Here is a 24253-nt window from a genome sequence, read left to right as displayed (position 1 = left end):
CATAAGCTTCCCAGCCAACTCCTCTAGAAAGGTAACTTTCCTTGTCTTGTAGCAGTTCAATCTCTCTCTCTCTCTCTCTCTCTCTCTCTCTCTCTCTCTCTCTCTCTCTCTCTCTCTCTCTCTCTCTCTCTCTTTCTCTTCCTCTCTATTACCACTCCCTTTGAGAGCACCCATATTCTGTTAGTGTGCCCTGTCTTTCTGCTTCTCTGTTTTCTGCTTGCTTGCTTACTTACTCGATAAGGCTCTGCCATCATGACTTGTCCAGAAATTTGCTATCTTGGACATGTGGTAGGCTTTCATGTGACCCCCATCCTTCCACTAAGATTAATTCCCCCATCCTTCTAGCCAGTATTCAAAGGTCAATTTGTAGGTGAATGTGTCTTTGTTACCAAAATTGTCTTAATGGTTTTCTGATAACCTGGACATAACTGGCTCCACAGGCCATAAGAAAAAATAGGCAGTTTTAAACTCAAGCCACAAAGAAGCTCACCAGGTTTGAGTCTTACAAATGTGTCTAAGGATTATTATCTTACATTAATTGCTTAATGTTAAGCTTATCAAAGTTTCTTTAACTATGGTTTCAAACTTAATTAGTATTCTAAAGTGCTATATTCAGTTAAAAATGAACTTGGTTGTTTACTCAGCTCTGTCTCAAATCATTCACCATGACCAATATTGAGTTGTTCCTCTGCAGCATTTAGTCAAGAACCACAGAGGGTTAAATAACTCTTGCAGTATTGGTTAGACTTAACTTTTGTTCTTAAATTTCAGGTAAGCCCTGCTTAAAAACTATTTCTATTGATCTCCTCATCGTTTCAGTAGAAAATACAACTGGGTCTCATGGCAAAAAAAAAAAAAACAAACCCCTCTTATTTAAACTATTAGTCACTTTCCCCTTTAATGTGGAATAGGCCATCAGTCAACTGAGACTGGCCATCCCAGCAAAGAGCAAAAATGCCAACTGGGACATGCCATCCCAATAGTGAGAAAATGGGACATCACCTCAGCAAGGGAAAGAGACTACCTGTACATTGTTGAGGGATCAAACAGGGGCAGTTGGAAAAAAGTTTTGCAGATAAGAGGGGATAGTGTCAGATCCTCAATGGAGTCACTTTGTGCTTGCCCTTTCAAAACTGACCAGATGAAAAGGAAATACTTAAGCATGACTAACTAAGGCCCATAACTATCTTTCTTCAGGCTGGGCAAAAGCCTACATACTTGCCTCTGTTGCCTGCTATTTTATTTATTGTGAGTCTTCAACTCAGGACAGTTTGCTTTGGCACCTTTCTCGGTCTCCATGGTCCAGACATCTGTAGTCCAGTTACAGGAAATGATCAAACCTCCTACTGGTCCCTTAATCACTCAATCCAGCCCCAGCTTCTAAATGGTTATCCATAACTAGTCCACAATGCTCTCCCTTACCTAGTCGCCAGATATGAACCAGTGAGAAGTGGTCAGGGACAGAATCCACCAACTCATGAACCACCTGGGACATGGGAGATAGGAACAAGCCAAGGCATCCAATTTTTTTTCTTTTTGATAATGAACAGATGGCTTCCATTTTTTTGTCATTTGTAGGCCCTGTATAATATTGTTTTCTTTTCTTATTGTTCAGCTCCTGTCTTGTAAGACCTCTCTCAGATTTCATGCAAAACCCATATGCCCATTCACCATTAAAGAACTTACTGCTGCCTTCTACAGATGGGATGACATCTCCACTTTCTAACCCTTATGTTGGCACCCGTTGCCAGCAGGAAGTAGCCAGAGAACCAGTGCCCTATAATTATCAAAAGGGTGAAATGTTAGGTGCACCCAGGAAAAATGGCCCATTCCACTTTATTCCACCCTCCTCCCCACACTGTCTAGAGGTCCCTGCCCAGCATCTGTAGCCCAGGTAGCTGATGCACATATAGGCAAGAGGAGGTTCCCCAGGCTCTGAGGGGACTCTGAGGTCACATCTGAATCCACTGTGGCCATCCCTCCTCCCACCCTCTCTCTATTTAACCACAATCCCTGCCATAGGTTTCCCCTCTGTACACCTTCATCTTGTGGGGCAGGGAGTTCAGTTCTGCTAATAAACTTTCTCCTGCCTGAACAAGTACGTGGCGGTCTCCTTCCTCCAAACCTTACACTCTGGTGTTCCAAGACTAGGAAATACACAGTGTGGCACTTGCCTTCTGAGGAGGTCTGCTGTGTCTGTATCTGTGTGTACAATGTCAGTGATAGCTCTTGAAAATAGTGAGCTCGGCAAACGAAACGGTAACGTGGAAGTGAACCAACCTTCACGGCCTAACGTGGGGAAATCTGGAGTGCTAGCAGCTCAGCCTGGGAGAAAGATGGTTCTGGATTGCCTTTGGACCCATTCTGGCGAGAAGAGAGGCCTGATGCCATCCAGGGACTAGGATGCGGCCAGGAAGAGCGCGTGGCAGGAAACAGGAAGTGCCCTGAGCAAGAGAGAGGAAGCTGGTGGAGCAGGTACGCGCATGCGCAGTGTGGTGGGGGCGGCTGCCCTGTGAGGGGTGAGCAAGGAAGGCCAGAGGGCTGTGGTTGTTTTCGTGGACCAGGAGGTGCGTGGTGGGGCGGGGATTCTCTTGAGGAGAATGTGTGGAGCCCCAGGGAGCTGCCGAGACCTCCCCTCCCTGGCTAGTCTGTCCTGAGTCACAGTCCACCACGCAAGTGGCCTGGCCTGTGGACACCAGGTCCTCCCGCAGCGCGGCCTTCCTGGGATGTTCCAGGTGAGAGCCTGGGCTGCGTGGGGGCCCCGGTGCACGTAGGCCCCGGCCTGGCCCATCCCGAAGCCTGCCCTCCCACAAGGCCACTTGGGTCCCGGGCTGGGCCAGACTGACAGGCAGAGGTGGATTTAAGCGGGTTCCCACCGCATGTGCGTCCCCACAGTGGGTCAAGTGGGTGGGACTCCAGCGGGCTTGCACCCTTACCTCTCTGAGGCTGCACTGGGGCCTCAGCCCAGAAGAGCTTGGCCCTAGGGCCTTGTGCAGGTGAAGATTTGACTTGCCTAAATTGTGGCTCAGAGTCCAGTGCTTAGACAGCATCTTGAATAGGTGGATCGTTTGCATTCTTGTTTGATTTTTGGATTAATGGGTGGAATGTCTTGCAATTTTTTTCTTAAGTATTGGGCAGGGAAATGAGTGCTGTCAACTAGTGGTGTTAGTACATAAGCTTAATGGTGTTAATTAGTGAGATTTAATTGCACTGGGTAGTGTTGTCTTTTTCTTTTTCTTTTTTTTCCAGTGCGGTACCATCTGACTCAGAAGAGTTCTGTTTAAAGAATTAAGTTGTTCGGTTAGGCAAATTTCAGGCAAATACTCTTTCTCTGAGAGATATATCCCCTGTTAATATCAGTGTTATTTTACAGGCAAAATAGTTATGAAAGATCCTACAGATGTTGATGATTCAGGATGGAGGTCAGTGTCCCAGAAAAAAAGGAGAAAACAGTACAACCTGGGTGATGATAACTCAAGATTTTGAATAAACTTGTCCTGGATAGTTTAGAGTTAACACTGAGGTTAAAATGATAGACTTTAGAGTTTTGGATTAGCTATTTTAAATCTTGAAAAGGTAAAATAAAATCCTTGTGGTTTCTAAATGTGATCATTGGGAAAAACGTCAACAGATGTGATTTATCAGTTGTTGACTACTACTTTCTAATTTTAACTGATTTGAAGCCAGTATATATTTGATAGAGCATTAGAAACAGAAGTTAAGGAAGCTTTCTTCTCTATTAAATTCTTCTAGCTAAAGTAACAGGTTAAACAGTACATGAAACTGATTTCTACCTGACAGTACCAGTTAGAATAAAAGTACTAAAAGTACTTTTCTATCTTTGAAGTTTGAAAATGGTCAGCTGCTGTTATTCTCTATATAAGGTTCTGCAGCGACTTACTATTAGAGGTAGAATAAAATCTAGGCTCATTTCTATGGTTTTATTAAATGTTTTCCTTGACTACCACTCAGACCTGATTGTTGTAGCTTTATTCCACCTGTTCCAGTCACAATGTTTCTTTGCATTTTTTGTTTTCTGAGTCCAGTTGTTTTGTTCTATGCCATAATGTGGGAGACTTAGTTTAATGGTACCTCTCCATCAGGGCTTCAATACAACTATTCTAAGCAGATTTCCCCCTCCATTCTCACCTCTTCAGCTTCACCTCAATTGGATCATCGTGTTTTATTGTCTTTAGAGTACGTTAGTTTTTCAGAAGGTATAATTATAACTGTATATTGTCAGCCCTACTCACTTTCATAGAGCTATAGGAGGGCAGAGATTATGTCTGTGACCCTACCACATACAACAGTGTTTGAGAATAGGTAGGTAGGCAGCCCATGGATATAATCTCAGCTACACAGCAATCTAAGGCATGAAGACCACTTGAGTCCAGAAGTTAAGACTATCTTTTTGGTAACATATTTAGAACCATTCTCTATTAACAAACATGCAAAACAGCATTAAAAGGAAATAAGTGATTGGAGAAATGAGCATATTCATAGTTTTAGGGGAAAGAATCCTGGGTGAGAAGAAATGATATAGGAACAAATGAAGAGTTGAACTTCCAGGAAAGATGCCATCAAGACCATGGTAGTGAAATTAACATGGGAGATAGCATAGGTACACACTGAGCTAGAACTGAGGTTAGAATGATAGAAATAGCAGGTATAAATCTAAGTAGCTGGAGAGGAATGAGGGGGAAATTCATGCCTGATGGCTTTTATTCCCAAGGAGGTTAGGTTTTTTTGGGTAAGATTGTAATAGAGTGTGTTTGACTTATGTTGTGAAGGAGAGGACACTTGGAGCAGCTAATGTGGATAGTAAGCCAGCTGAATATAAGCAAAATGATGAATCATGTGCTGACCAACCCTTTCCTGTTTGAAATACACATCCAGTTAAAGTACGCCTCAATAAGAGACTGGGAAGAACATTTTAGTAGGAGTTGACTCTCTTAAGGGAGAGAAAAGGAAGTTACAGTGTAGTTTTGTACTCAGAAATCTTAAGACAATTAAGTACTGCATGCCTGTTACCTTGCATTGATTTTTAAGTGTTCTCTATTTGGGGATTCTCAGAAAATATTTCTGGGCCTTAAAGGAAGGGCCACATTTTTAAAATGAAGATGAAGAAAATTTTCTAGATTGAGCCAGAGTTCAATGAATGTTTTGCAAAACAATGACTATAGTTGGGTACAGAATGATTTCAGTGGAGGAGCTTTAGGGTGCCATTTTTTTCTTAGTTTAACAGTGTTTTATGGCAGTGGGAAATTTGTAAGGATTTTGAGTTTAAGATTGAAAATATGTTGTTTAGGACAATAATTGAGATAGAGTATTTTCTTAGTACTTACTAAAAAAGAAGAAGAAGGAAACGCCACTTTTGTTTCAAATAAGGCAGTCATATCTACCACTTGTTAGGTCATTTACCATAGGCCAGATAGTTTGTTTAATCTGAATCTTAATTTTTTTCTTTTTTGAAAAGAACTTCTACCATTATAGAGATTGGGGGATTAAATGAAATAGCTATACTTCTTTTTAGTTGTACTTTTTTTTTGTCTAAAGTCTGTGAAGAAGGTTAATCTAACAGCAAAAATATATACTGGGAGATTGAGATGGAGAGAGCCCATAACCTTAGACAAACTTTTGTACTCAATCCAGGTGGAGTAGTAAAAGCCTTGCACTAGAATAGTGATTTTCTCTTCTGACAGTAGAGGAGAATGAGCACATAAACATTTAACTCTCCTTCCTAAATATTATAGGTGGACTTCCAAGCAGGTCATTCAAAAGCATAAGATATTTTGATACCTTTCTATTCTATTTTGGAACAAGTTTGTATTTCACATCTTGTTTCTGTTTGTGTTAAAGATTTTCTTCCTAATCATCATGTAAATATATAATGGCAACTGTACCATTTATTATACTGTGTATATTTGAATTTCTTGAAATACCATGTTCACCCATAGTTCATACCACAGTTTGAAGACTACAGATCTGGAGAATTTAAGTTAACTGACCATAAATTAGGTCCAACTAGTTGGTGTGTGTGTGTGTGTGTGTGTGTGTGTATGTGTGTGTGTGTGTGTGTGTGTGTGTGTGTGTGTGTGTGCACGTGCGTGTGTGTGTGCGTGTGTGTGCGTGCGTGTGTGTGTGTGTCTGTGTGTGTCTGTGTGTCTGGGTCTGTATGTCTGTGTCTGTCTACTCTTGGGTGTTGTAAAGAACAGTGACCTCATGAGAGGAATTTAGAATGCTCATGGAAAGAGATGGCTTTACGTGGATTTTCATTATATCATATATTAATTTTCCTAAGTGGAAGAACCTTCTATGGGTTTAATCTTCAGTGTGGATTGAGGAGGGATTTTGTTGCTGACATCATACCATTCTCTTAATCCATAAATCTATAAATTGGCAGGAAATGAGATTTGCATTTTGGAACTAAAAACTGATACAAAATCAATCCTCCATTACATACAGATTTAGAACTAAAAACTATTGATTGTTCTTCAGCCTACTTCAAATCTTTAATAATCAGCTTCATTGTCTTGATTATTGTAGTTTAGATTTCTGTTCTAATGATTTTCTCATAATTAAATGTAAGTGTGTATGTACCGTTAGCACTTGGGAGGCAGATGCAAAAGCATTTTAAGGCTACATAGTTAAACTCTGGCTTAACTGCACAAACATATATACTTGCAGATGCACATGCATGCACGTGTGTGCTCGCACACACCCCCACAAACAGACAGAAACTAAAATTGGATTTGATTACATCTATCACAGTCATCTGTGTTTGGTAATATTGTGTTGGCAGTAGTGACTTTCTCCTTTTCTTCTTGGCACTAATGAAAATTGTTTTCTACATACATTTTTGCTCATTCTTTTCATGACTCTTCAACATTCAGTAGATGAATACAAACTTATCTCTTCCCTGCTTGCTTGCATGCTTGCATGCTTGTTTGCCTGCTTGCCTGCCTGTCTGCTTCCTTTCTCTTTCACCTTCCCTTTTCCCTTCCCTTTCTCTTTCCTTCTCCCTCCCCTTTCTCTTTCTATTTCCTTTCCTTTTCTTCCCTTCTCTCCCCCCCCCCCCGTCTTCCTTGCTTGGTTGCTTTTTTGTTAGGAAGGGGTTACTCATTCTTGCACATTCCATATAACTAATTTGAGACTCTTAATATTTTTATGTCCCGTATTATTTTGAGCATATGGTGTCACCAGTTATTGTGCCTGACAACATATGGGTTAATATTTGTATGTTTTCCTTCCCTAGGAAACTTAGTCTAGTTTAAAACATTTCTTTTTGCTACATGTGAAGTCTATTCTCTTCCTATGATTTTTTAAAAATATTTCATTGTTTTCTGAATTCCTCACAACTTAGAGATTTCATTTAAACATAAATGATCTGAACAATATATTTTTTCTATATACCAAATATGGACAGCCAGAATCTTCTCCTAGAATGATGATTCTTTGGCTCTTGTCTAGTATTTGAGTCTCGTGTTACTTTCTTTCCCATTTATAAAGTATGCAATTCTTAACCTTTCATTTCTCTTCTTTTTCTTACCTTATACAGGCCATTTATAGGTCCTTATTGTGCATTTATTTGAAAAAAAAGAATATTCTTAATGTTTTAGACAAAATATTTGTCTGAGAACCACTGTTTTACATTAAATGTTGTTATTTTGGGTGATTTGCTAGAATCTGTGTAATTAGGAACACAGATGGGCACTGATATTATGCTGATATTTGATTATAATATTACCATCCATGTGGTCTAGACTATGCCTCTGTAATCTTTTTGAAAGGATGGTCATTGCTCTGGTTATGTAGCATCTGAAATTACAACAGTAGTGCAGATTCTTGGTAAAGAGTTTATAGATAGCTTTTTCCGCAGATTTGAGAATCATTATTCTAGAAATGTACCGTTAGAAATTTATTTTAGGAGGATGGAAAAATATGGTGGCAAAACAATAGGAGATCACCCTAACTCTCTCTAACCACAGAGATTTAGGGGCTTATCGTGTATTTCTCCCCAAGAGATCAACAACAATAAGTATATAAACATCTAGAGAATCATATAAATGGGAAAAAAACCTCATAACTTGTACACATGAGGACAGAAAAATTGCAAAGAGCCCTCCCCCATCCCATGCTGGCAGCGTGGCTAACCTGCAAAAGTGATCCCCTGGCTGCCTGGGACTCCAGGACTGACCAGGGAAATTGCTTCATCCAGACCCAGAAAACTTTCACAGCGCTGTACCCAGACAGTGCAGAGTGGCTCCAGGGAAGCCAAGAACTCCAGGAGCCAAGCAGTGAGACTACAGCATCTCAAAGAAGAGATTCACCATAGTGCTGCAGGTCAGCCTACAGCCAATTCCAGGACCAGTAAGTACCTTCTGGGGACCTCCCCTCCCCCATGGGAGACCAGTGGTGGTGGTGACCCACAGAGCCCAGCTCTGACCCAGACCCCTCTCTCCCACTCAAGAAGGGACACCACACTTGAAGAGGACAAAGAAGCCAGAGCCCTTCTTCATTCCGCCTCACTCCACTTGTAAACTTCCAGCTTGAGGTCACAGGTACTCATACAGGGTGGGCACTAGGACTTTGCATCCTCCACAGCTCTGTCTTTGGGCAGTGAAACCCAGCCTATTTGAAAAAGGCACAGCCGAAATCTGGAGCACCTGTAGGAGCCTGCCCCTTCAGAAGCCTCATGCCCATCCTGGAGGCCTAAAGTTAGTCTCTCTAGCCCTTCCCAGCAAACAGGTGAACAGCTGCTGGCAGAGCGTTACCTAGTGTGGAGCCATGAAGCTCATGCACATGCACACACAGGCCAGGGACCAACCACTGTCCCACTGAGGGGCAGGAACCAACCCAGGGCCAAAGCACAAAGTTCTGTGCTTTGGGAGGGGACCTTCAGGAGACCTGAAGTTAGTCTCCCCAACCCTCCACAGCAAACAGATCTAAGCGTACAGCTATTGGACATTTGCTCCTTGGTCTACAGCCATGAAGTGCTTGCTATGCCTACACAAGTTGGCAGCCAAGCACCAGCCACCTGAAGGGTGCAAACAAACCCAGGGCCAAAGCCCAAGCTCTTGCACCCCCATGGCAGCCTGTCTTCCCCTTCCCTGAAAGCGCATGCCCATCCTGAAGGGATGAAGTTAGTCTTCTCCGCCTTCACAGTGGATATAAGTGGACAGCTGCTGGCAGATCACTTCCTGGTATGAAGCCACAAAGCGCATGCACTTGCATGCACAAACTGATGGCCAACCCCAGCCACTGGCTACCTGAGGGGTGAGAACCAACCTGGGTCCAAAGCACAAACTCCCATGCACTCATGTGAGCCCATCCTTCCCAAAGTGAATACCCAACCTGGAGGCCCAAATCTAACCTTCCCAACCGCCTCCTGGAGACCAGCTCCAGATCCTTTCAACTAGCTCCAGGCCAAGTGTGCTGGGGAGCTGGGTTCTGGGACCCAGAGTGGGCTAGTGCACCCAGTATGAGCTAACCCAGGGCAAATAAGGGCTGCCACCTGTCAGGTGTGAACAGGCCAAGCCCACACCATGGCCCTGTAGTCCCTGAACCCAAATGTGTAAATCATGATAAAAGATTACCAGATTCAAGAACAATCAAGACAACAAAGCAAATCCAAAAGCTAACAACAATCGAGGGAAGAACCTAGTAAGAGTGAAGAAGAGATGGAGGAAAAAAGAACTATTTAAGAAATGACAGAAATGGCCAATGAAATAAAAGGGTACATGAAAAGACAATTTCAAGAGCATGAAATGACAAAAAAAATCACAGACTCCCCCAAAATGTGGATATAAAACTAGAAACACTATACACCCCATTAAAACTTGAAGTTAACACTAATATGCATACTGAAATAACTTCCAAGATAAAGAAACAAAGGGGCTTTTCTTAATTTGTCTTCTCAATTTAGATGACTGTATTCTTTACCTAATATAGTATATCCATATGCACATCTGAGGGAAAGGGGAGGGGGAGGACGCAGAATCAGGTGAAAATGGGTGAGAAAATTGCAGCAGTGGAGCCCATTGGCTGCACTAGACATTGGTGACAGTGAACCAAGCAACTCGTGGGTTGAGATGGGAGGGAGAGAATGAGGGAACAGATGATACTAAGCAAATAGAAGTTAATGTACTTATTACCTGAGGTGAGGGTACCCCCACTGTATATCACCTCTAAAACAACAATAAAGTAATTTTTAAAAATTACTTTAAAAATTGTAATTCCCAAACAGCTCTTTGGGAGAGGAATTTTACAACATATATGTATAGTAGCAGTCTTAAACTTGTATTTTTTTTTGTCAGTTTGTGGGGCTTGACCTTGGCTTGGGTGCTTGCCCTCAGCACTTTAGCCCAAGGCTAGAGCCCTACTGCATGCCCATCCTGAAGGGCTGAAGTTAGTCTTCCCTGCCCTCACAGTGGATATAAATGGACAACTGCTGGCAGATCACTTCCAGGTATGAAGCCACAAAGCGCATGCACTTGCATGCACAAGCTGAAGGCCAGCCCCGGCCACTGGCCACCTTATGGTTTTCTGGTGGTTTCTTGGAGATAAGAGCCTAATGGACTTTCCTGCCCAGGCTGGCTTTGAACCACGAACCTCAGATCTCATCCTCCTGGATTACAGGTGTGAGCTACCAGCACCTGGCTGTCTATATTATTTTATTAACTCTTCCCTCTCTAGAATTCTGCTTGAAAAAGATAATTAGAAATGTGGACACTTTATGCCTAAATATGTTCATCAAGAGCTTTTAGTAGTGAATAATGCTATCAGTTGGTTAGGATTTAAATTAATATGGATAATTTATTAAATCTAATATACAGCATTCTGTGAGATGCCAGAGTATTCAATAGCATGGAAAAAGATACTCTTGAAACATTAAAAATCCGTCTACTTAGGAGATAGAGATTACTTTTTACGGCCAACCTGGGCAAAAAAGAAATGTTAGCAAGACCTCATCTCAGTAAAGTTAAGCTGGGTGTGATAATGCATACTTATATTCCAACTTACAAAGGAGTTAGGTATACACAGGAGAATATTTGTCTGCAGCTGTTTGGGGGCAAAAAGTAGAGAGACCCTATCTGAAAAATAACTAAAGCAAAAAAAGGGCTGGGAGCAGGGCTCAAGTGGTAAAGCATCAGCCTAGCAAGTATGAAACTCTGAACTGACACTAACATTACCCTCTTCCCTCAAAAGAGGAAATATTATAGCCAATTTTGTAAGAACAAAAGTAGAAAGAACTATATCAAAGGTTATCCTGTGGATTATAAATATTCATTTTTCTTCGCTGAAATTTTCAGTTTTCTGGATACATTTCAAGAATTAGAAAAAAATATTCCCTCATTATCATCCTTAATTAAGATCTAATGATTATTAAAATAAAAATGTCTAATGCATTATTGTATTTCATTTATGTTTTGTGCTGATCCTGGGGCTTGAACTCAGGGATGGGTGCTATACCAGCGCTATGCTATTTTGCTCAGGGCTAGTGCTCTACCACTTGAGCCACAGATCCACTTTTACATTTTTGTGATTACTTGGAGATAAGCCTCATGGCCTTTTCTTGCAGAGGTGGGCTTCAAACAGGGATCCTCAAATCACCTCTGAAGTTAGCTAGTGGTGAGCCACCTGTGCCTGGCTTAGTAATGCATCCTTAATCATTATTTAATCAAGAATCAAGTGTTATTTCATAATAGCAGCAATTTTTTATTTATTTGAAATTGATGATTCTGAAGCTCCTAGTTGCTGGCATATTTTGTTCTCTGTGATATATATGTATATGTGTATATATGCATATGTGTATATATAAATGTATGTATATATATAGATATATATATATCCATATCCATATCCTGACCTGAACTGGAGACAGTTCACCTGCTTTGAAAACAAATGGGACCACAAAAGCAGTTTGATGGGAATATTCCTCTTGCATCATGAATCTTGCAAAGTGACATTAGTATTCTCTTTATTTATTTTCTCTTGTACATCCATATTCGTTTGGTTGACTTGCAAGCATCTTGAACCCAGGCAGTATGTTTTCTTATTTTTGCTTTAGTTTATGTGTTGATGAGCTTTCGGTTTAGGCTTCAAGCTGTGCCAGTTTCTGAACTCTTATCTCTTGTACAGTCTTCACTCTCTAGTTTATTCTTCACGTACCTAAATGTTATCTTCCTAAAAATTGGTAATCTCATATTTACATTTACTGGTTGAAATTTCATTAAGTGTACACTTAAAAAAAGTAATGTACATAATTTTAAAAGTTAAGTAACTTTCAAGACATATAAAAATCCTGTGCTCTCTTCCTTGTCATTCATGAGAAGTTCATGATAAATTCTTTTAGTCTTTTATTACATTTTTTAATACTATCAAAATTCAACCAAGGCTTCAGTGAATTCATGTTGTCTTTCTATATTGATAGTGTGGGCTATTCTGTTATAATGATTGTGGTAAATGTTTTAGTGATCTATTTTTTCTTTTTTGAGCAAGGCTGTATTAGCATCCTAGATGTCCATAATAATAATAACTCCTGGGGGCTGGGAAGGTGGCTTAGTGGTAGAATGCTTCCCTTGCATGCCTGAGGCCCTGGATTCAGTTCCCCAGCACCACATAAGCAAAAAGAAAAAAGCCGGAAGTGGCGCTATGGCTCAAGTGGTAGAGTGCTAGCCTTGAGCTGAAGAGCTGAGGGACAGTGCCTAGGCCCAGCGTTCAGGCCCCACGACTGGACCCCCCCCCCAAAAAAATAATAATAACTCCTAATATATCTAGGCAATGCTGTAAAGGTTCTGTAAAGTACCAAAACTTACATGGGTAAGTATGGGGGTGTATGACTACAATCCTAGCAGTTGGGAGGCAGTGGCAGGAAAATGCCTATGTAGTGAGTTTAAGGACAGCATGAGCTACAGAGCAACACTGTCTTTACCAGCTGCTTGGAATTTTGCTCAGTGATAGAGCTTTTGTCTGGTGTTCACAGGCCCTGGGTTCAGTTCCCGTTAATACATGCACACATACAAAAGCCTAGGGACAGCACCCATGTCCTGAGACTTTGAGGACTGGCACCAGAAAAAAAAGTAAGTGCAAAATGAGCTAGAGATTTGCTTCCATAATAAGCCACCCACCTAGGAAGCACAATGTCCAACTTCAAATCTCAGTACAAGGAAGGAAGAGTAGAAGGAAGGAAGGAGGGGAAGAAGGAAGGAAGGAAGGAAGAAAAGGAACATAGGTGCTGGTGGCTCATGTCTTTACAGACATGAGCCACCAGCACCTATGTTCCTTTTCTTCCTTGCTACTTAGGATACTGAGATCTGAGGAACGTGGCCCAAAGCCAGCCTGGGTAGGAAAAGCCATGAGATTCTTTTTTCTTTTCTTTTTTTTTTTTTTTTTTCAGTTGTAACGTTGATGTACAGAGGGGTTACAGTTACATAAGTAAGGTAATGGGTACATTTCTTTTTGAACAGTGTTACCCCTTCCCTCATTTTCTCTCGATTTCCCTACCTCCATGAGACTCCATTAAACTACACAGAAAAGGCTGGAAAGGGGACTGTGGCTCAAGTGGTAGAGTGGTAGTATTGTGTAAAAAAAAGCTTAGGCAAAGCACGCAGTCCCTGAGTTCAAGCCTCTAGACCAGCATTAAAAAAATAAAAAAGAAACTGAGGAAATGCTTGTTTCTCAGTTTGAAAATAAGTGTCTCGTTCAATAAATGTGTTTACAGCATGCCAGCAAAGCTTTGTACAAATTTTCTAATTCAGAAGTATAAGTGTAACTAGCCCAAACAATCATTTGAGAGTTTAATTTCTTACATTCTGTTCACTGTTTTTCAAATAACAAAGTAGTAGATATTTTGGTTTACAAAAAAGAATAAAATAAGAATAAAAATGAATAAGAATAAAAAATATTTAACTTTGATGTTTCTAACTTCAGAACACACAAACTAAATGGTTAAAATTTAATAAGTATAAAATGAGTTCAATTTCTGTACTAATGGAAAAAAAAACGTTGTGGAAGAAAATTATATGGGTGGAGAAGATTTTGTAAATACCTCTCTACAAAGTAACTAATATCCCTGGGAGAGTTGCAGACTGAAAAGTAGTGAGATTGGTGGGCTCAAACTAAGGTTCTCTAAAGGATAAAACTACTTGGGCAGTGGTAGAGTTCAAGGGGAAAGCACGGTGAATGGACTGACATCCATCTCTGACATACTGAGCAAGTAGAATTGGAAGTGGGGATCTACAAGGCCCAGAAAAGTGAAGGATGTGCTACTGTGGAGGCAGGGTGGAGAGGTGCAGCCTTCCCTTCCTCCGCCCTTCCTCTTCTCTGAAGCCCTCATTCCTAAGGGATGGGTTAGTCTAAGGGTTGTGTTGATGCCCTGAGAGGCTTTGGTCAGAAGCTGGACTAAACTCTGGTTTCAGGAAGCAAAAGCTAACCTGATGGCTATGAGGTACCTGCAGAGCTGTGGCCCTGAACACTGGGGGCGTGCTTGGGGAGTCTTAACTTTACATAGACATTCCAGTGTTTTGTTCAGGAAGACAGGCAGAAATCATTTTCAACAGCACTGAACATAAGAGAAGAAAGCAGGGAAAGGCAGAATGTAATATTGTGAACATCTGTAGCATGTCTAGGCAGAGAAGAGGTGCTGGGTCCATCTGTTTGATGTGAATCACAATCTGAGTTCCCTAGACTTGGTTTTTCCACTAATTATCAACTCCTTTTTCAAATCCAACAAAGCGATTAGGAGGCAGGTTGCTTTAATATACTATTAGGAAATTGATCTTCCATATCTCAAAGCTTTGTTTGTCACTACTCTGTGTTATCTCTAAAGGGCTTCTCTCAGCCACAGCTGGAAGCCCCCAGAGCACAGCATGAGTGGTGCAGTCCCCGAGGTCTCATCACCTTAGGCTGGGAAGACAGAGTCTTTTCCCCTGGAAACTATTTGGGCATCCCCAAGCCTTTGCTTCCTTGGCTCCAAATCTATCAATTCTCCACATCCCACTCTAAACTTACAGTGTCTTCCTAGTGGCTGGATACTGCACCTTTCACAAGACAAATGACAAGCCCCAATCAGTGGCACCCATAAGCAGAGGAATCCTATGGGAATCCTAGGTAATTCAGGAGGCTTCCAAAGACAGCTCAGATTTAAACAAAATATAAGATAGAACCTTCCAGAGCTGTCCAGCCTGCAGTGTGACAGAGCAGAGACCAAGTGTAGGCAGGATGGATCCCTGGGTAGACACTAGGAAACAGCAGACACACCATATTCAAGAGAATGGCATGTAACGAAGACAACAATAACTGCATTTACATTAGCTATTGGTACAGTAATCCTCCTTTATCTATAGTTTTTCCCCATCCAAGACAAGAGTTTTTCCTGTCAAACTCATATCTCAAATTCAGAAGCAAAAATCCAGAAATAACAATTGTGTCTCAAATGGTAGCATACTTGTGTTAAAAAGCCAAGCACGATCCACAAATCAGCCAACGACAAATGCTGGAGGGGATGTGGAGAAAGAGGAATCCTATTACACTGCTGGTGGGAATGTATACTTATACAACCACTTTGGAAAGCAGTCTGGAGAGTCCTCAGAAAGCTAAAGATTGACTTCCCTTATGACTCAGTCATACCACTTCTAGGCACTTACCCTGAACAACAGGAACCAATATACAAGGTCACATGTACCTCCATGCTTATTGAAGCACTGTTCACAATAGCTAGGATATGGAAACAACCCAGATGCCCCACCACAGATGAATGGATCCAAAAATTGTGGTACGTATATACAATGGAATATTATGCAGCCATTAGAAATGACAAAACAATGGCATTTGCAGGGAAATGGATGGAGCTGGAAGAAAACATGTTGAGCGAGGTAAGCCAAGAGCAAAGAGACAAACAGTACATGGTCTCACTGATAAGTGGATGTTAAATCCAAAATGTTAGGTGATAAGACAAAATTAACAGGACTTAAGAAACAAAGAACTTCCACTCATCTGGTCGAACCACTACTAAATAACCCCATGCTGCTGATCACATGTATGGTGTATATGTGTACACTGTTATATGTTATAGACTGTGATAGACAATTTGCTCCAGGAAAGTCAGAATGAGCTTGTGACTTTAAATGAGCATCATTATTTCACAATACTGTGAAATTTGGGAAATTATGTAATCAATCACAATTAAAAAAAAAACCACCAGAAAAGTAGAAGTGGCGCGATGGCTCAAGTGGTAGAGCATGAGCCTTGAGCTGAATTGTTTAGGGACAGCTCCCAGGCCTAGAGCTCAAGCCCCACGACTGACAAAAAAAGAAAAAAAGAGGGAGAGAGATCTTTCATGCGATTGTTTCTAACATATTTATAAGATTATGTCTTTGTTGCCTTGTATGTCCCTCCCCCATGGTACAAGCCCCGCTTTCACTATATATGATGTTGGTATATGTGGAGGGGAAGGGAAAAAACAAATTGTTAAAACAGGGATACAGGAGGACCCATTGCAACAATGAGATGTACAAGTTGTTATGTCGAAAAACGAACTTTACAACTTTGGGGGGGCTGGGGGGGAGAGGATGGGAAGGGATGGGAAGGGGAAACAAAGCAGGAGGCTACAATGTTTGATAAGAAATGTGCTTATTATCTTACCCATGTAATTGTAACCCCTCTGTACAGTATTTTCACAATAAAAATATATTTAAAAAAAGAAATGTACTCACTATCTTGCCCATGTAATTGTAACCCCTCTGTATGGTATTTTCACAATAAAAAAGAAAGAAAAAAAGAGAGGGAAACACACACACACACACACACACACAAAAGCCAAGCACAAGCATAATGCCCTGAGATTGAGCCCTAGTTGTAGCACATAAAACAGTGTACTAAAATTAAAAACTAGTATCCTATCTCAGATTAGTATCCTGGTGGTTCACACACTTTGGTCATCCTCACAAACTAGCAAAAATTGACCCCAGTCCCAGCTACCAAGACAAGAAATCATCTTGCAATTTAAAAAAATCCCTGTCGTGGGGCTTGAAATCAGGGCCTGAGCACTATCTCTGAGCAATGTCACTCAAGCCTAGCACTCCCAATAGCCAAGAGCCTCTTCTGATTTTCTGGTGGTGAATAAAAGATCCTTAAATCTCAGGCTTCTGAGTAGCTAGAAGTACAGGTGTGAGCCACCAGCACTGCGCTCGCAAAAGCAGTTCTTAGGCTGGAACTGGTTTCTCCCTCCAGCCCCCAGACTGCTCCTCTCTCCTTTCACAGACTTCCCATCTCCAGGAAGTCCACTGCACCTGGGCCAGCTTAGTGTTGTTTGGTGTGCCCATCACAGTGGGCACAGCTACCTCCAGCCAGTACCTAAACAGCATGAACTGAACAACAGACACCATTCTTGGTGGCCCCCAATCTGGGCTTGTGGGGACCACTACCATACGGAAAGCCACAGGTGGGCAGCCATGGAACAGCGGACACAGACAGACCTGGTGTGTGCTGTTCCCTGGATGCCAGGTTGCCAGGCGGCTGCCAACAGTAGCATGAAGAGTTTGGCCAGAGGAAGGTGAGGAAAGCGCCCAGGGCTAAGCTCAGCCCAGGTAAGCTGAGCTCCAAAAATTGATGATGGGCTCAGGCATCATCTAAGCCAGGACATGGTGTCAAGAGTGCACTGGGTTGGGCAGTCAGGATGCCAAGCACACTTTAGAGGCATGTGGAAGTAGAAGGGGCATCATCTGGACTAACCAGACCATGTACCACCTCACTCATGCCCTGGGATCTGTCCACATCTCTGCCTTCTGCTGGGTAAGAAGGATAAGAGGTGAGGATGGCTGGCCAGAGTAGAGAGTGGGATGTTAGAGAGTTCTCTAGGTCACTTGCTTCACTTCAAAAGGAAGAACAGGCACTGGGTGTGGCCAAAGTCCAGCACTGTGCCCCCCAGTTGGATGTTCTGGTGGCCAGCTCCTTTTGTGTATGTTCATGGCAAGCTTCCTTCTAGCAATCCAGTGAGCCAGTGGAGCTTTTTCTTTTTATTAGTATTTTTCAGTTTGTTTTCTTTTTCATGATACTAAGTGTCTGTAAGATGCTCAGGATTTGAAGGCAGGATAAGTTTTGAATTCTGGGAAATTCCTCTAGGTGGGGCTTAGAGGACTATGGGGAGTCAAAACCCATGAATTTGGTCATCCATTGTCTTGGACTTGGTGGACCAAGTTAGAAGGTGTGAGTTCTCACACCTTGGAAGAAGTTTTATTGCAGGTGTGAAGTGGGCTCTTAGGACACTTACAAGCCTGCAACATGGTTTCATCTACAGTGAAATGTTCAATTACAGATCTATTTCCCCTTATAGTTCAGTCTCCTTTTCATCCCCTGTATTCTGGAAGTGGTGTTTGTGTGTTCCTGCCTGTGCTGGTTTGTGATGTCACACAAGCAATTTGAAGTTCCTGGGTGATTGTGTTAGCCAACTTTTTGGTACATTAGTAAGAATACATTACACTCTGGAGGTATAAGTAAGGACCATGGAGCTAGTTCTATTATAGAACATTCCTGCAGTGTGTGGTTTCTGGAGCTGTGACAGAAAAAACTGCCTCTATTGGGTATGCCATGGCTATTTTCTAGTATGTCTGTTGAACATCCCTTCAAGAGTGCACTCAGTGCTGGATTACAGTGTTTTCTTACACTCACTGGAACAGTGCATCTTACTTTGGCTTCTCTTCTCTCCAATGGCCTGTACTGGGTGCCTCAGTTGGTCTCACTGGGCTGGACTCTAAGCATGAAAGGTTCTTTCAAATTATGTAGATTAATATAGTAAAGCAGGCTAGAGGTTTGCTGCAATTTCTTTCCAGGTGTTTCTGAGAAATTGAAAACTCTATTCATGGTGCTAAAATATGGACTGGAGGAATGGCCACTTACACCTGGCTCATTTTGCTTTTTATAGTTCATTTTTAAAGTACATTCTCATACTTTTTTCTTGGACTGAACTTACACTGCAATCCTCCTGCTTCCATATCCCATACTGATGGGATTACAGACATCAACTACCACACTCGGCAGTTTAGTCCACTGATGGCATAACTCCTCATTTATAAATGAATTTCATAGGGATGATTAAAGTCTTTACAAGCAATACATGGTATGTAATGAATAAACTACACGTTAGCTGTTATTATCATTATTATATAATAAATACATATGAGACTGTGTGTGTTTTTGTGTGTGTGTGTGTGTGTGTGTGTGTGTGTGTGTGTGTGTGGTGTGTGTGGGGTTGGAACAAGGCAAGCCCTCTACTACCAAAGTATATCCCTAGGTACGAATGAAGTGACCATCAATGTATTTGTGCTGTGTGTCATCCATTCTCAATTAGATACTACAAACATGATGGCTTAAGACAGAAGAATGTATCCTCTTACAATCTTAGAGGTTAGATGTCTGAACAAAGTAATATTGTGCTGAAAGAAAGGCTTGGGAAGTATGGTATTAGCCTAACAAAAAGCAGAGCTCTGGTAGGACTTTTATTCCTTCTAGAGTCCAAGTGATTAAACAGGCACTATGAAATTCTAAAGAAAGAAATGAAACTCTGAGGATTTTTTTTATGAGAGGGAAACTGAAAGGAAATCTTAGAGTTCATTGTTAGCTATAGGCTGAAACTGAATGTCTCTCCCTGGTGGTTAACTTCTGTGTGCCCTAAAGATTAATACATTCCTTAAGTAACAGAGCCTTTTGAAAGTGCATGTAGGGGAGTACCAGTGGCCCACACCTGTAATCCTAGCTACTCAGAAAGCTGAGAGCTGAGGATGGTGGTTAGAAGCCAGCTCAGGTAGAAAACTCCTCATGGGATTCTCATCTCCAGTTAACCATTCAAAAACTGGAAGTGGTGCTGTGGCTCAAAGTGGTAGAGTGCTAGCCTTGAACAAAATAGCTCAGGAACAGAGCACATAACTGACAAAAAGAAGTGCATGTAATTTGACAACACCCTCATTATCTGATACATTTCAGACTTCCTTTTTTTAAAAAAAAATTCCTGTTGGTTGATGGGCTTGAATTCTGGGCCTGGCCACTGTCCCTGAGCTCTTCAGCTCAAGGCAAGCACTCTACCACTTGAGCCAGTGTCGCTTCCCGTGTTTAGGTGGTTGAGGGGCTTGAACTCTGGGCCTGGCCACTGTCTCTGAGCTCTTCAGCTCAAGGCAAGCACTCTACCACTTGAGCCACAGTGTCACTTCCCATGTTTAGGTGGTTAACTGGAGATGACAGTCTCAGGGACTTTCCTGCCCGGGCTGCCTTTGAACTGCAATCCTCAGATCACAGCCTCCTGAATAACTAGGATTGTAGGCATGAGCCACCAGTGCCTGACCTTAGATTTCCTTTTATACTCCTGGTTTTTACTCATTTTTCTAACCTTTGGAGCATAGCATCAATTTGTGGATTTGATTCAGTATTCCTGAAATCATAGTTCTAGACCTGTTTACAATCCTCTTGTTTTCCTACAAGGCAAATGTGTCAGAATTGGACTGTGATGGGGAAAATTTCAAGAAAGTGCCAAGGGTAATCAAATGAAAGGTTGTTGAAAACTGTGCAAATTATACAGAATCCAGCCTGTTGAAGGGAGAATATGTGAATAATTATTTTCAAATTTATATAAAGAATATAATTGTCAATCTTGTCAAATGAACAAATGCAGATTGCATGCATAATGTGTGTACTGGTGTTCAGTTAAGAGAAATTATAGTTGCACATGTGTGTGTGTGTGTGTATGTATGAATGTGTGTTTTGTGCTATCAGCTGGTACTCTACTACTTGAGGTATACTTTTCTGGTAAATTGGCGCAGGAGCGGGGAGGATTGGGGGGGGCAGGGAGGGGAGGATGGGAAGGGATGGGAAGGGGAAACAAAGGAGGAGGCTACAATGCTTGATAAGAAATGTACTCATTATCTTGCCCATGTAATTGTAACCCCTCTGTACAGTATTTTCAGAATAAAAAAAAGAAAGAAAGAAAGAAAAAGAAATCATTTAGAAGGCTTTTGTTTCATTCTTAGCTATTTAGTGTTTTTAGAATGCTCATCTAAGTGCCCTATGAATTAGGCATGCACAATGTATGATTTTGATCTTTTAAAATCTAACATTTAGATTTTTGACTACTATATATCTTATTTTAATAGATTTTATTGTGGTTTTTGGTGGCATATGAGTTTCTGAGAGGATGATATTAATTTATAATTGCAGAAGCATTTATTTCTCATTAATTTAATTCTTTCTTAGCTGATTGATTTCAAATACCTATTAGTAGGCTTTATATACATTTTATAATAGTTAACATTTTTCCTGAAGAATAATTACCTCTTGGGCTGGGAATGTGGCTTAGTGGTTGAGTGTTTGGCTAACATGCATGAGGCCCTAGTTTTGATTTCTCAGCACAATATAAACAGAAAAAGCCAGAAATGGCGCTGTGGTTTAAGTGGTAGCGTGCTAGCCTTGAGCCGAAATGCTGAGGGACAGCTCCCAGGCCCAGATTTCAAGCACCACCACTGACTGAAAAAAAAAAGAATAATTATGTCTTATTATGAAATTATATTGTTTCAAACTTTATTTTCTTAGTATAATGTGTATTTCTACTTTTTAGACTTCCTGTTTATATAATATCTTTTTTTTCATCTACTATGTTCAGGTTTTCTGAGTTTAAAGTATATTTCTTACAGACAGCTTAGTCATGTTTTTATTTGATTTCTCAGTTCTTGTTTTTGTATTGGAGTATTGACTATTCACATCAATACTTTTCTTTCCCTCTTCTCTCTTTACTACATCAATTGCAATGTTGATATTTTATCATTCAGATTTATAAATGAAGCTGGATTCATATGGTATTTCCCTACCTTTTTCTATTATGTAGTTGTTTAATAGGATTATAATATATGGTTAATCTTAACCTTCTATGTAAGTGAATATATTCTACCACTGACCTGATGTTATCATTATTATATAGATGACTACTATATATATGAAACCCTTTAAGGCTATACTACAATTATGTACATATTTCAAAGAGCATGAATACTAAAAATCCTTTTATATTTACCATTTTTTAATGTTTTTCTGTATTCCTAACTATCTAGGCTTTCCTTTAGTAACATTTCCTTTCACAAAAAGAAGTTGCTTGTTAAAGAGGTCTTCTGGAGATGAAATCTTAGTTTACCTTCATCGGAAAAAGACCTATTGGCCCATTTTTTTCTGGTCCTGGGGCTTGAACTCTGGGCCTGGACACTGTCTCAATGGTTCTTTTTTCTCAAGGCTAGCACTCGCAACACTTCTGGCTTCTTCTGAGTAGTTCATTGGAGATGAGTTTCACGGACTACTTTCCTGCCCAGATTGGCTTTGAAATGCAGTCTACAGATCTCAGCTTCCTGAGAGGCTTGATTTATAGGTGTGAGTCACCAGCACCCAACTTGCTAAAGGTGTTTTGTTATCTTGTGATTTGTGTGGGTTTTCACAAAAAATCTTACGTTCATTGGGACATTTACTGGTATGTACGATGTCATTTTTCCTAGCTGCTATCAAGATTTTTGGTCTTTACAGTATTTTTTTAAAGTTTTCACCTGTTCATCTTGTTTCAGGGGCTGGTTTTCTTGAATTTTATTTTATATAAGGTTCACTGAACTTCTTTAGTATATCTATTATGTGTATGTATATACTAAGTATATAAATATTTATTTCTATTACCAAATTGATATTTCTGGACATTGGGCTTTCAGGAGTTGGTTTTGTTTGTTTTAATTCACTCATGTCTCTCTTTTTTCTTTCTGGAGATTCCAGTTATACATTTTGTTAGAGTCTAATAGTCTCCTGAAATTCTGTTCATTCTTTTATCTTTTCTTTTGTCTGACTTTTCTAGTTTGAAAGATAGAATTGTGGGCTGTAATTTCTCTTAGTGAATTTGATATTCTCTTTTACTTTTTATACAACGATAGATACAATTAGATCTACAAAGCTTCATAGAAGGTTGAATTTGAAATGTAATTTTGGTTATAAAGTGGGAGTAGAACTAAAATCTGTTCTAAAGATTTAGAACAGTTTAAAGAACTATACATTATTTATGGTCTTTAAATCCTTTCTTTGTGATAAGGACAAAATAATGGCATTTGCAGGGAAATGGATGGAACTAGAAGAAATCATGTTGAGTGAGGTAAGCCAAGAGCAAAGAGACAAACAGCACATGGTCTCCCTAATAAGTGGATGCTAAATCCAAAATGTACAGAGATACGACAAAGTAAGCAAAGGTCCTCCACTCATCTGGTTGAATCATTATTAAACAACCCCATGCTGCTGACCACATATATGGTATGTATGTACACATTGGAGGGAAACTAGGAGGATGACATAGAACTAGAGGGAAACGGGAAAACATACAACAGTGGGACGCATCAGCTGCACTGGTCATTGATCAAAACAAACCAAGCTACTCAATGGCAGTGATGGGAGGGAGGGAATGAGCAGGAAAGAGGTAACAGCTGACACTAAGCAAAAGGAAAGAAATGCACATATCACCCAGTGTGGAAGAAATAATTGTATTGTCAAAGCTCATAGAACTCATAAACTTTATAGACCACGATAAAGACAATCTGCCCTATAGGTTAGAATGTGTTTGTGACTTTAACTAAGTACCACTATCCCACAATACAGTGAAATTTGTGAAATTTATGTAATCACCTAATCACAATAAAAATTGCTAAAAATCTATGAAGAAAAGTTCTAATTAAAATACTTTTTGATCTTTATTTAAATTATCATAATTCTGAATAAATGACATGCAAGTGTTCATTATCTAGAGTTCAGAAAAGTGTTTCTAAATATTTCTTAAATTTCAGATGGAAGAAAGGAGATTGTCATGACTTTGATGCTCACTTAAAATATATTTTAAAAGCAATCACTTTACTAATTAAAATTTAAGAATGCCTGGTAATTTATGGTTGAGGATGGGATGGAAAAACTAGGAGAGAGGAAGGGAAGGGGTAACATTGTCCAAAAAGAAATGTACTCTTTACATGACTTATGTAACTGTAACTCCTCTGTACATCACCTTTATAATAACAATAAAAAGAAAAAATAAATTAAAAATGGGTAAACAGCCTAGCATATCAATACAATAGCATGTTATTTGTCAATAAAAAGGAACAAAATATTGACATATGCACATGGAGGCATCTTGAAACTAGGACTAAATAGAAAAGAAATCAGGCAATAAAAGCCATATGCTTATGTGGTTCCACTTAAATGAAAT

The 24253-nt window shown here is 40.4% G+C and overlaps 1 long non-coding RNA gene across 1 annotated transcript in view; it reads right to left on the bottom strand.

The window, feature by feature from the left end:
• LOC138834627 (uncharacterized) overlaps window positions 1–2424 on the bottom strand; it is a 32431-nt gene extending 30007 nt beyond the window's left edge. Inside the window, exons 1-2 of the long non-coding RNA XR_011374221.1 lie at window positions 2281–2424; window positions 1687–1777 (exon numbers count right to left, since the gene is read on the bottom strand). This is a non-coding gene — a long non-coding RNA (uncharacterized lncRNA). The remainder of the gene's footprint in view (window positions 1–1686; window positions 1778–2280) is intronic.
• Window positions 2425–24253: the final 21829 nt, after the last annotated feature.

The sequence above is a fragment of the Dipodomys merriami genome, unplaced genomic scaffold (genome assembly GCF_024711535.1).
Source record: "Dipodomys merriami isolate MVZ:Mamm:240054 unplaced genomic scaffold, mDipMer1.0.p SCAF_22, whole genome shotgun sequence".
NCBI classification, from domain to species: Eukaryota; Metazoa; Chordata; class Mammalia; order Rodentia; family Heteromyidae; genus Dipodomys; species Dipodomys merriami.
Note: the sequence above shows the minus strand (reverse complement) of the source record. Positions and strands in the feature narration are given on the sequence as shown.